The 14562-nt window shown below is 34.4% G+C and overlaps 1 protein-coding gene across 9 annotated transcripts in view; it reads right to left on the bottom strand.

Annotated features, from left to right (window-relative positions):
• Positions 1 to 2277: 2277 nt before the first annotated feature.
• Positions 2278 to 14562, bottom strand: part of LOC134540035 (hrp65 protein-like) — a 286028-nt gene continuing 273743 nt past the window's right edge. For 3 of the 9 annotated variants that reach the window (XR_010076393.1, XR_010076395.1, XR_010076401.1), the window contains exons 16-17: positions 8626 to 8662; positions 2278 to 2322 (exon numbers count right to left, since the gene is read on the bottom strand). The gene's annotated coding sequence lies outside the window, so the exon portion shown is untranslated. Of the gene's footprint in view, positions 8663 to 13583; positions 13867 to 14562 lie in introns of those variants that run through there. The other 6 variants (XR_010076400.1, XR_010076396.1, XR_010076397.1 and 3 more) reach the window with 5 other exon arrangements.

The raw sequence follows: 14562 nt of genomic DNA, 5'->3' as shown, positions 1-14562 counted from the left end.
ATCATGTCCACACATGCGAAGCCCTGGACAGGCCGCTAGTAGTGTAGATTATAAAGAGGAAAGAGCCTCGTGCCACGTCAAACGTAAACAAACCTATCATCCATAGATAATCATAGCGCGTGTCGCGACCATGGCAAAACAATTAAAGCGTTTTAAACATAAGAATGAATAACATGGTCTATAAAATTTTAAAATTTAAAAAGAGGTTATTGTGACAACGATAATAGTTGGACATATAGTATCGCAAATTTTTTTGTAGTTATTGATATGTATCTTTTCTAGCAATAAATATAGCCTATGTTACTCAGGGTGGATGTAGCTTTCTAATGGTGAAAATGTTTTTGAAATCGGCAAAGTAGTTTTTGAGTATTCATTACAAACATACACACAAATATACAAATCTTTCCTCTTTATAATATTAGTGTAGATAGAACTTCCCTAGTTTTTATTTTTTATTTATCATTTCATGAACATTTTTAAAACCGTGCAGACCATCAGATATCTAACCAAAAAGCATAGAAAAAACACATAGTTTGTTTTAAAATTCGATTTTTCTTTTAATTTAAGATACATTTTATATAAACCTACATTTTTAAGTATCACAACTTTTGTAAATAGTTAACCATTTGGTTAGTACCAGTATAAAATTTTTCCCCGGCATTGTAAGATGTGCAAAATCATTTTGGAAAACTAAAATAATTTTAAAAATTATTGGCAGACCTGCCAACATTCAAATTTAAAAAATCATGAGGTCCTCGATAAAACTTTTCAGGCCCATAAATACAGGTTAGATATAAAAAACAACAAATGAGAATCTTTAAATTTAAGTGACATACCTGTACATATGTTACATGGTCTCTACTTCAAAATTTATTTAAACAAATTATAGGTTGCAGATTTAATTTAGTTGAACATAATTTAGCGCTGTCGTGTAGTGATCATGCAGGGCTGCAACTAAAAAATGATGTAAAATCACATTCTGCTCGTGTAACACTATTTATCACAGTTCACAGCCAAATTAATTTTTTTATTGGAAGCAATACACTTCACGTGTTAGTTGTGTTTTTTGTAGCGACATGTTTCACTATGTCTCCTCTTCCACTATGCGAGATAGAAAAATCAGCACGGCACACGCTACAAAACACAAAATTGCTTCCTTTACGTGACTCGAGTATTGATGGAAACTCGTTACTGTAAACTTTCGTAAAACTTGTTTTGTAACTTTTACAAACAAAATCTTGGGGCCCCGAAAAATCGCGAGGAAACACTATTTTGGCGTGAGGGCGTGAGATGGACCTTAAAATTGTGAGCCTCACACCAAAATCGTGAGAGTTGGCAGGTCTGTATTGGGTAGTATAATAATTGTTTTTTGAATTTTTATTAAAAATAGAAGGAAAAACAATGAAATGTATTTTATTGTTAAAAGTTAAATATAAATTTTGTCGTATTAGCTAGCGAGACTGTAAAGCCACCAATAAATAGTTTGTACGACAACTTTCAATGTGTTGATAGATCAGTTTCAATACTTTATTTCGTAATACATGATCTTGTATTGTAACCTTTAGGATATTTGTAGTTTAAACAAAAGCAATGATTTAGAGATACACGAATACAGTCACAGAGTAAGTCGAGCACATGGCACTGTGGTGAGGCATACTAAAAGCAATTCTGAGAATTTCTTTCGGTCACGGGATTATCTTTTACCGTTGCCGGTCGTGGGTTGTCTCCCTCTCAAGCACGCACGCACGCACGCACGCACGCACAGGTAGCCTGCCTCCCCTCTGGGCAGGGTTCTCCCACTACGCTACCTGAGCTGTGGGCTGCGAGCTGGCTTCGCCGAGAGGCAGCACGAGACGGTGGAAAACTTTCAGGATTTGCAGAAATTGCAGAAAAGAAATCTCTGAATTTAAAGCGATGACTATATGTTTTAAATACATGAATTTCTTCAGAAAAAAATCATCTTTTTGCCTAGACTTGTACTTTTTTTCTGTCATTCTCCTAAGCAGTATAAAATGGCCCCAGAGTTGGACAAGTTGGTGATTTTTTATTTCATATTTTGATAGAAAAAAAACAAAAATGTAAACGTATACATACAATTCGTGTAGTATCTCCTCATGGGTGAAAAATTTTCAGATTCGTAGTGTCGATTAATAAAGTCCAATCATCATTTAAAAAACACAGCGTTCCGCTAACTTCTGATGCTACTAGGGAGGCCCCCTAAACACTAAGAGTTAAAGGAAACATAATGCGCATTGATTAAAAAAACTGAAACATAAATGTATTGTAACTCTTTAATTGGACTAAACAATGCAAAACAAATGTCTGAAACAAAAAAGAAAAACAAATAAATACAAAATGTACAAGACATGTCTGACAAAAATTGCAATGGTTGCCTGCTACAACAGTTTACAATACAGAGCATAAGTTTATGAACCTATAAATTTGAGCACAATATCAAATCTGCTAAGAATAATTTTGTCACTGTTTAGACTGGATTTGTACAAGGCAGCCAGTGAAATATACTCTTATATCGCACTAGATAGTGTGAAAGCCCTTGTATACCTGTTGTTACAACCCCTCGCATGAAGTAAGGTGGGTGGGGGGTGAGGGGGGGGGGGGGTTTACATGTACTGGCAATAAACATTATGTACAATTTATGATAAACACCCCCCCCCCCCCCAACATCCAGCCAATGCATACATAAAAGATGCTATTTTCACACTAAGACTGCACACAGTAGTTTGGCACAAAATTGACAAATAAATTCATTTAAAAAGCAAACATCTTTCCAACAGGAAATATTCCCAAGAAAAGCACCCACGATCACCTAGAAGACCAAACAAAGCATTAACACAGCACAATGTATAATGCAACTATATCTATAATAAGAAAATGAAAATTTTCATTACAATTTTAATTTATAAGATGTATGTTGTAACTATATAGCATGCCTCAATCAAAACAACCCGCTATCCTGCTCATAGTCACAATGCACCTATACATATTCAACGTGTAAAACTTCTCTTGTGCTTTCAGGGCCGTAACAGGGTTTTACTGTACCTGCTAATACTCTTGTCAGCCATTCACGACAAGTTTGCTACTTGTCAAGGAATAAATGAAGGTGTACACGAGAGGCCTGTATTTAATTATAGGTTATATAAATAAATAAACAAAAATAAAAAAAAAACACAACATTATAACTATGCCAGTTTCCAGTAATGGAAATTGGATTAAGTATCTACATATATGATCAGTCTATGAATATTAATAGTTTAAGTGTATAATTTTGCCATATCTAGTAATAAGCATTTTAAGACTTAATGTCAGATCATGCATAATACTAAAACTTGAAGCAACAAAGATTTTTTTATGTATTTTCATTAACTTATAAAAAATTTTTCAGTATTATTTTAGTTACAACACTACAATGAAATTTTTTTTCTTCAAATTTCCAATAAAACCAGAACAATTTTTAGTCACTAGTGACAGTTGGTAAAGAAAGTTTAACATGGGTATATAATGATTTAGATAGTATGTACAATAACACTACTGTTGCAACATAATGCTTAGAGCTGTATGAATGTGTCATCTTTCAGTGTAAGGTTTTTTTTCCTTCCTAATTCCTTTAAGTTATTAAACGGGAAGACTTAAGTAAACAGCATTTTAAATATAAGTTTTCTTTATTATTAAATTTAACATTTCTTAGGTAAATTTTTTTTCACAAAACCTAAAACCTTGATCACAAATAAAGTGACAAACACAAACATTAAAAGTTATGAATTTTTTAGTAACAACTTGCAAGACATGCATGTACATGATGTTAAATACAAAAACATGCATGCAGGTGATCTGATCATTCCTAAAAAGTAAGTTCTCAGAATTATAATAAAACCCCCGAAGCTTAGTATTTTAAAAACATGCCAATTTTATCTATTACAATTAAGTACAATTAAGACAAAACAAGGTTACTGATGTTAAAATGGGTCTGTTACAAAAGCAAAAAAAAGCACAGTCCTGAAATTACATGTTGTGATTTGATCAATAGCACAAATCTACAAGGGGCGAGGGCGGGAAGCGAGCGACAGCCAGGTGGGTGGGGGCATGCCATGCGGGTGGGTGCTGCAGCTCACAGGAATGAGATCGAACTGCATGCCAGCATTTCACAAGGCGACTGGCATCCAGAACGGTGCCATTGTCTGTGAGGAGCAGGTCTAGGCCGACTCATGCCGCAGGCGCACGCAACCACTACAGACAACCTCGGCTCCTGCAACAAGTACGCAACACATTCAGCATGCACTTCCCATCTTCACTTGCATGTGGACGTTTCAAACAGAAACAACTCCAGAGATCGGTAATCAGCACATAAACACGTGCAGCAAGAGGAGAGTGGAATCACAAACTATGCACTTGCCATTAACCTTGTTAGATCTCACTGCATTACAGAAGCATACAGTAAGTCCTCGGTTTACGTCGGGGTTACGTTCCTGAAAACCGCGACGTAAATAGAAACGACGCAAAATGAGCCATGTTTCATGCCACCGGCTGGCCGGAAGCGCTGGCATACAGATGTGAACACGGGCAATTTTATCAGCAAATGACAACCGACAGCGTGGGAAACAAGTCCAACTAGTACTTCTTAGCTTTATAGAATGGTTATTTAACCAGCTGCTTTATTACCTTTATTGATTGAAATATAAAAACAGATATATAGTACATACTGTACGTAAGAGCAGGAAGCGTCCCTCATGATGTATGATAAGGCGGTGAACGTGTAGCTTATGCTACATAGCATAAATTAACTACCGAAGGAAACAAAGAATTATAAACGAATTATATACGGTGTTTTGGTTAAAATAAAGATTTACGGTCATTGTAAACGACGTTATTGTGAATCGGCGACAACTTAAATTGAAACACGAGTACTCAAACATTAGCGACGTTAATCCGAAACGACGTAAATCGGTACGACGTAAATAGAGGACTTACTGTACTTGGCAGAAAACAAGTTGTAGACAAGTATCCACGTTGTTCTTGTTTCGTATTGAATTCGTAACCAAATGGGAAACAAATTTGAATTAACTTGTATTTTAAGGGAATGTTTTAACATTAATACTTATGCACCTTGGTTTACATTTTTTAAACAAACTTACAAGAAGTTGCATGTAGAAAAAGTTTTGATTAAAACCTCACGTATCGTAAAAGACCTATTAATAAATTTATCAAATCATTTAGTGCTTAGCAAAGAAAATGGAATCTGATTTGATGTTTGAATGGGAAAAGTGTCAAACAAGGGTGCTTCTAATTTGAAAATGAAGGGGGGGAGAAGATTGACAATAAGGTCAGTAGTTAATAATTAAATTATCTACAAAATATGTAAAAACGTGAACTGCATTGTTTTAAAAATAATTAAGGTCGCACAAATATTTATAGAAACATAACATAACATTCTCAATATCACTGTAGATGTGCATCAGTTATATTTTTCAGCATTATATTCTTGCTTAAATATTTTTTGCATCTGCAGAGTGCGAGCTAAATGTTAAACTCCAGTCACCTGGTCTTTCAGCGACCAATCACAGCCCGAAGAGCCATGGCCCCGGCAGCTGCTGGCAGGTCTCGATAAACTCTCTCTCACACCTATGGTTACACATAAAACTTTCTTGTCGCAAGCATTTAAAATCTTTATTCACATCAGGGAGTTATTACAAACCACTAAATTCGTCTGGAGATAGAAAAGCATTTTCACTATTAATTAAATATACTTGGAGGGGTCAGGTTATACTGTCAACCCATTTCTGGATTATATATATATATAAATAAAAAAATAAAATAAAAAAATATTAAAACAATTTCAAGTTGCCTAAAATATTCCCTAAATTCGCAGTCAGATCTTGGACTACTAGTGACGTCAAGCCCAACTTTTTTTTTTGGCCTGTGGTAATTCCATGCTAACTGAAATTTAGAGACGTACTATTCAAGATGGGGGCAGTAAAATTAACATAGTGCTAAATGAAGATCTGCTAAGTGAAGGACTGGTGCATAATGTTGTACAGAGTTTTATCACTTATTCACTACACATTTTATAAGAGATTCAAGTTTTAAAAATAGGGGTGCAACTTTTATGTTAGAAGAGCATTTCTGATGTAAGTTTTTTTTATGACAAAACATGTCGCATAGAAAATAAGTTTAATTAAAAAGAAGAACATACAAAAGCATGCCAAAAAATTTAAATTAGTCATGCACCAAAAACAGAAAAACAAAAATTGACCATAACTAACATGTTGTACCTACATCTATCATAACAATACACACTAACCACTATAGAGTGCAGGCTATAAGAAGTTCATGGACAATCTTTCAAATGGGAAAAGATAAGTAACGTAAATTTTATGGTGAAAATGGCGGGACTAAAACATTTGACCACATTGGATGGGAAATTAAACATGCGGATACATCATAAACAAGTTTTACTGTAATTGAGACATTCCATGGCAACCCCCGTCACATAACATCTGCCGCAAATGTTCGCCAGTAACCAGAGCTCACAAAAATATAAGAAATGCAGTCTGTAGGCATGGCAATTAGTTTAACTAAGCTGTAAACAGCATTCAAAATTATAAAAGATGCTGTTTGTAAGCATGGCATGCAGTATCTCAACTAAGCTCTTTTTAACATGCTAACAGATGTTTTCCTATGACCATCTTCCGAATTTCCAGGCACCAAAATATTCACAGGTAATTCAATATTTCCAGATTTTTATGGTCGGGTGGCCACCCTGTACATCTTACATTTATAGCCGGACATTTTCTACATTGGCAGGTAGGATGCGCAGACATGCCGGAGCTACATAACCTTTATCTATGGAAGGAATGTTATAATAAAAAAAAATAATAATAAAAAAAAGCTATCCACTGCAGCACACTCTCTCTAGGAGATAGGTAGTGCAACATGCTTCAAAAGAATTTCCTGCTTTTTTCCTTCCAATTCTTGACCTTTTAACAAAAATTTTTTTACAGTGCTAAGAACAGGCATACCAATAAATAGATGACTGCAACATACAGGGTCGTTACTTTATTACAAATACTGTGATATAATGAAAATGGTCTTGGTTAGGTTAGCTACATTAAATATACCATATAAACTCAAAAATAGGCTGACCCCAACTTTTGGATGTCCCCTCCAACAAAACATTACTAATTTATTTTTATTCTACATCAGAAATAAATTTCAGAAACACATTTTTCTATAGCCTTCGGAACCACATGTTGTTCACCAAAACCTCTCTTAGCATGCTGCTACAAAGTTATTGGAGTAAAACTTTGCGGTTGTAATTACTATTAGAGATGTTTATTCCTTGTTTTGGAACCTGAGATGCAGATGACACTTTTTTTGACATAATCACAGAAAAGAGATTATTGTTAATCCAAAGAACAACTTAAATAAAAAATTCTGTTTTGCGAAACATGCCTAACATTGTCAAGTTATAAGGAAAATATAAAGTGTATGCAAGCACACCAAAATGTGAAACAAATATTCATAGGGTGTTTAGGTAACAAAAAAACTTGCAGGTACCGCATTTATCCGCACATGGGTAACAAATTTTATTTCACTTTTACTTTTAATAACATGTACCGCAACCAATGAGAAATTTTGGTTTAAAAAAAATTAACACTGCACTGTTGTGGTTGACTGTCCTTAAATAACTAGCCTGTGTTGGTTTCTAATAAATACAGCATGAGTAAATAAAAATTGTTTAATAGAGCTGAGCACTGTGTGTAAAGCGTCATTTACTGTGCCGCTAAACTACCTCTGCTGCCTGTCGGGCGGCTACCTGGCCAGCGCCAATAAAACCATCTGCATCTATTTGGATTCATCCAGCACTTAAATAATTAAAAAAAACTTAACCACCATGATGAATTACTAATTTAAAAATTAACTGTCTAACATAAGATAACCAAACATCTTATTACTTAATAATACTTTTAAATGTAGCTAACCTAACAAAATGTTCTTACAATTCCACAGTATTTTTAATGGGGCAACCTTACACTATTCATAGAATTTCATTGTACTTTTAATTTATCTAAACTAACCTCACATTAAAGCAATAACAAATATAAGTATCAACACACCCTCCCAGTCAATGAATAGGATCAAATGGAATAGAATCAACTTGAATTAAACTTTTCTTTTTATAGAAAAAAGGCCTTTTCTTCAGAATTACCAAATATTTACCATTTTTAAGAATTTGTGAGGGGAGAAGTTTATAATCACAGGAACTATATAGTAAATTTTTTAAACAGATCTTTGGCACCCCTTTCATATTTTAGTACTGTTTTTTTTTGCCACAATTTTTGTTTTATTGTAACACCACTTATAAACAAATTTTGTTTACAATTTTCTGGAGTTCCTACCCATAGGATATATATATATATATATATATATATATATATATATATATATATATATATATATATATATATATATATAATGTTCCAGAAAACCAAAATGTTAAACAGAATGGACCATTTTATGTTAAATAGAACTTTGGTAGAGACCATATTTGGAACTTTCTTTTAACTGTTTTAGGATAAAAATAAAAAAATAATAATTTTTTTTACATACCTTAAGAAACCAACAGCCACTGCTGGTTACGAGGAAACTGCAAACAGAAATAAAACTGAATTATTTATGACTTACAAAAATAAAAAATACAAAATGAATACACCTCGAAAGTTGAATCAGTATTTTAATACAGCCATTTGTTTGTATCATTAATATCAAACGGTAATAATTTTCATCACATGAATAACTATTCTCATTTAACTAAGAAAACAAGCATCTTATTTGTTTACATGTGACAAATTCACCATATATTAACATTTTATGAAAATTGTAATTTAGAAACTCTGGTTGTTACAGCAGGTGTGTAAAGTAAATTATAGTTCAGATATTTATAATAGTGCATAACTTAAAGTATTCAATAAAATAACAAAGAACATATTTTACAGTAAAACTTCATTTTAACATAAACGCGATAAACAGATACCTGCAATTAAGAGAATTTTTTATATGCAATGTCATTTCTGCTATAGTATTAACTCATTCCTTTACCTCTTTATGTAAAAGTATTTCCTCCAGTTGACATCAAAACAGCACTGCATTTAATGGCAAAACCATCGGAAAAGTTTAAACAAGAAAATAAATTTTAAAAGTAAAAACATTGTTTTAATGTATAATAATCGCACCGTTACTTTTAAGGGTGATGAGCAGATACTCAAATAAATTTAACACTTTAGAAATGGAACTACTTCAGTTACAACTAAAAAGTATTATACTCATGCAGTAGTGGTATTACAAAGTGTTTAAATTTAAGTGTGCAGAGGCATTATGGATGAGGAAATTAAAAAGGGAAAGCACATTTCTAAGAGTGATGAAGCAAGATTTTTGGAATTAATGAAGACACGTCAATATATTGGAATGTAAATAACATGATGATAATGCTATAAAGAAGAGGCTAGCTTGGGATAATATTGTGGCAGAATAGAATGCTAAGGCTTCTGGACATAAATCTATAACCAGTTAAAAATCCTGTGGAAGGATTTGAAAGCAAAAGCTAAGAAATCTCTTTCTAAGCAGAGACGAGCATTGACAACACTGGCAGAGGAAAGAAAGAGCCTGACCTAGATGAAAATACAAAAATAGCAGCAGATTTAAACCCACAAGTATTTGAAAGCCTTTCCAATGTGGGAAACGACGACAATGAAGATCCATTTGATGACAGCAATGAATGTACGGTCGGAAAATCTGATGAACCAAGCATATCAATTGAAGGAAATTTAAGAAACTGTAAAAACATTGATTTCATAGCTCAGTAAGTTAGCCCACAGGACACTGACACCGCTAGAAAAAACCCCTCAATATTTGATAACAGTAAATTTTATAACTAAGCACTTAACAATGAATATTGTATTTTTGTTTTTAATAGGTGTAGTGTCATCATGGCTAAAATGAAGCAGAGGAAAAACGAAACAACAAATTCCACTGTATCAGACAATGCTGATGAATTCCATGCATTAAATTTAAGTTGTTGATTGAAGGACAAAGAGAAATGGCAGAAAAGGAACACATCTTAAAGATGAATATATGTACTTCGTGAACATTATGACGTGACTACCTCCAATCAAACTGTTGAGTAAACAATTGTTGATAGTTCTGGGGAGCAAGTTCTTAACATATATAATCTACATAATTTAAGTAAAAAAATATAGATATATAAGTATATACTATATATATACTATATATTGTCTATATTCAATACATTTCTATCATTTTAATATGCCAATTTTTGTCTATTATTTAATTGTGAGTTAATTAATTGTATTCAACAAGTATTATATATATAATTAATATAAAATAATAAATAAGTCATTATAGCTCTCCTCAATTGATCTCCAGCAACATCTGCTAATGCTTCATGTACGGTTCATTCTCAACATACACTTCATCAGCTTGAAACACATCTACTTCTAATCTAAAATTATGGAGAATGGTAGATGAAACTATAACATTTCCACATTTAGTTGGATAAAACCTCATCTCTTTGCTGAGTGTTTGGAATCCTTTCTTTAAGACATTGAAGGTTCATTCCACCAAGTTTCTGGTGGAAATATAAGCATGGTTGAAACGCATAGTCTCCGGTGTACCGATATACGGCCCACATATAAATATATATTGTCAATATAGCTTATTTAATTAAATATAAACTGTGTTTGAAGGGACCTAGTCAACAATGGTCCGCGGCATTGGTAAATATTCGACTTTTGAAGTGCTATTGTGACGGCGCATGCGCGCCAGCGCCAGGAGAATTAGCGGCAATCTGCTGAACTTAAAAACGAGCCAATAGGAGAGGCCGCTGGGGACGCTCGGCGGAGGTATAAAAGAGCCTTCTGGCGATTTCTCGGGGAGTCGGTCCGCTGCACTGAGTCGGAGCACGTATCGCTTCGCTTAAGAAATTAACGCTACCCGCGATTCCGGGCTATGGAATCGCAATTTGAAGTTGAACGTTCGGTATTATCAACATTTGGGACGGTAATTATCGAATTCATCAACGCGTCCGCGGTCCGGGAAACGACTTCGCGCGCGCCGGAACTTCGCCTGTGTGAGTGCTCTGGTGACTAAAAGTGTGTGGTGCCTACTGGTGCATCTCAACGCACTTCCTGCGACAGCCTTCACGCAGTCTGGAGGCTGTGGAGCCAGCGCAGCATTCGCAAGGTAAGGCGCGGTCGCCTTGGGTCGGCGCCAGCGCATTGTTGAACTGCAAACTTCCCTCATCTTACACGGTGATTCCTGTTACGAGACGTTATCGCAGAGACTGTGCCTCCTAATAGTAACTGTCCGCGGTCCCCCCAGAGGTCCTGGGGGTAGAAATAGCCTACCGACAGAGTTTTAGCCCGGTGCAAACCCCACCCTTATTTAATGTGTAGACGGCATCTACGTGTTGTGTAGGATACCAACAATAGAGACTGAACGTGAATTGGACTTTTGTCGAGTCTGGTGCCCTTCGTAATGTCCTGCAGTTTCAATAACATTCTTATTTTTGCTAGTCACATTGTGCCTCAGAGAACTTTAGCCATTGTCAAATATAAGTCCAATGTTATGTTATTGTTTTGCCTCAAATTCATCAATATTATTAAAATTTCTTTGAAAATCATATATTGTTTATTTGTATTACAGGTAAGTCTCCTTGATAATATTTTAAAGTTATGGCAAACAGGGCTAAGTAATGTTAGGCACTCGTGTATTGACAACTATCATCTACCATTCAGTCAGTCCTGTGTTTGTAAACAAACGAGGTGTTTGTTTACGTTTGGGTCACTCCAATCCCGCATAACAGTTGTCTGTCGTCATATTATTATTAGTGTGTGCCAATAGGATCAGTACACCGGCTTCAAATCTGACTCTCACATTGCTGTTATCCCATACTATCATCATGAGTACAGCCTGGCCAATAAATCACCACATTTAATATTTTCATGTCTGAGTCGCACATTGAGTGTTTATTGAAAATCAACCTTTTCTGTTTCTAATAAGTTCATTGTTAGGGCCTGGTGCACACAGAATTCTTATCAGGGAATCCACCAAGCATATAAAATGCTCTTTTCTTAGCTATACATTGTTCTAAAGTGATTGGCATTCGTAACAAAATGCTCATATAGATATTAACATTTACAACCATAAAAAAAGCTCTTCCTGCATTTATTCTGTGAACATTGATCAAATCTTTTGCTAGTATTTGGTGGTAAGTTCCTGTACCGAAAATTTGGGCCTGGGCGACAAAGCGTCATTCCTTTTTGTATCAAACTCTAGATAGGGCCCTACCATGTCAAGCAATTTGATAGAGACTTTACTAAAACCGAACAGTTCTCGGAAGTGTGTCGCCATACATCTGAAAGGGATCTCTTCTATCTCAAACTATTCTTCTAATTGGCTCAGGATCATTTTCCTAATTTACAATGTCATCCAAGTAGTTTAAATAATCCATACTGTTTTTATCTCTAAAATAAAAAATGTTAAATCAACAATAACTGTAAAGAAAGCACAAACATACATGTCACTAAGAGTTATTTAAACAACCCTTGGTACTGGGTAGGAGTAGGGCTGGGCCGATGCTGATCACAATAATTGGCCGATTTTAACACATCGGGATCGGTACCGATCTACAAATTATATACAGATGACCAAATGCCGATCATTACATACTAAATCAAAATTAATAAATACTGAATTAAGCTTAAGAATGCAAAGTTGTACATTTCAAATTTACTTACAAAATAACTATATAAGGTAAACCTACAATCACATATCAACAAAAATATGAATTTACAGTACATTAGAACCTCGATGATACGTTCCTGTTTCATACATTTTCCCGTGTCATACGCCGATTAATTTTGGTCCCGCCGAAAGTAATATATTTACAATAGTTTATTTTCCCGGAACATACACTAAAAAAATATTTTAATTGCCGTTTCATACGGTTTTACGAAGTGGAAAAGTCCCAAAATTCACAAATGTTTTTTTTTATTCCCCCTTATAAACTACGTCAGGGTTTCCACCAACTTGTTTCAGTAAATTTCCCTGAGTTTTCCATCCTATAATATATTTTCCCTGTGCTAAATTAAAAAAAAAAAAAAAAGCAATAAACTAATCACAATAAGAACAATTTTATATAATATACAGGCATACCTATGCTACTAATATAAAGGTATTATCAGCTATTTTATTACCTGCTTAATTGCTGTGAACATTTAGACATACATAGGCCTTATGTTATACCACTTCTGCTGCATAGGAAAAAAAATGTTTAGGTATCTTGCATATTCAATGTACATTCACAAAATATTACAAATATGTACTGGTTATTCTTTAAGCCCATTACACATTTTTCTAAATTTTTTTAATTTTCATCTCTAAATGCTCTTTTTGTTTCTCTATTTCCAGTTTTTTATTTAGCAGCTCTTGAATTTCTAGTCTTGCGTTTTTTTTCTTCCTTACAATATCTGTCCAACTTCTTTTCTTCATTTTGACGTTTTTGCTCCAGGGCACCTTTGTACCTTGAAGCTGCTCCTCTAGCATATTATATCATTACCTGATCTACTTGAATACAATTTTCACCACCAGCATTACTAACTCAATCCCAAACTCGTCGCAGGCCAATCAAAGATTCCCCATGGAGATTTTCAACAAGCATCTCCTTATTGATGGAGAATCCAGATTCCACAAAAGCATTACCATGTGAGAGAATTAATATAATTTTCACTGCAAGCCATAGATCTTTAAACTGTTCTTCTCCACTTAACATATCTGCAAAAAAAGTGTCCAATCTGTTATTGCGTACATGAAATGATGCAAATTTGTCAGAATTGATATTAGTAACAAATTTGGTAAACTGAACACTAGCTCTATCAGATTGAAGAGCAGTTAAGTGCTTGGCAGACATAAGAATTTGCAAACATGTATACATGCTTGTCCTACACTCTTCCTGTTTGTCCAACAATTTTCTAGGGTCCAAACAAGAAGCAGATTTAACCATTTTGTATTTTATTGGGCTACGTTCAACAAGTTTCTTGGCAATCTGAACCATAAATGTTTTGCATTCTGTTAGGAACCATTGTTTCTGAAGTTCTTTTACATCAACCACAACTAACTTATGCTTTGCAGCAAATCCAATTTTCAGCTTTGAGAGTGGAAGTCCCAGACTTACATCGTCCAAATTAATACTAATAAGCTGAAATGCAGTTGTCTTGGCTTTCAACATTTCCATCTTAATGAAACGTCCCAGCAACTCTCTTAGCAAGTCCTCCAATTTATTATGCACAAATGGTAACATTGTTTCGATGTTTAGAACTTCTTTAAAAATGGTTCAAGTGAAGAAGCCATTGTCAGGAAAAAACTCAGCTTAGCTAGCAACAAAGGATCCCTCAAACAATCCTTCACTTTCTCAACAGAATATGTAGCGGGTAATTTACTGGTCTTAAAAATTTTTTTCAAGTGAGGAAA

This window comes from Bacillus rossius, chromosome 1 (genome assembly GCF_032445375.1).
Source record: "Bacillus rossius redtenbacheri isolate Brsri chromosome 1, Brsri_v3, whole genome shotgun sequence".
Lineage (NCBI taxonomy): Eukaryota > Metazoa > Arthropoda > Insecta > Phasmatodea > Bacillidae > Bacillus > Bacillus rossius.
Note: the sequence above shows the minus strand (reverse complement) of the source record. Positions and strands in the feature narration are given on the sequence as shown.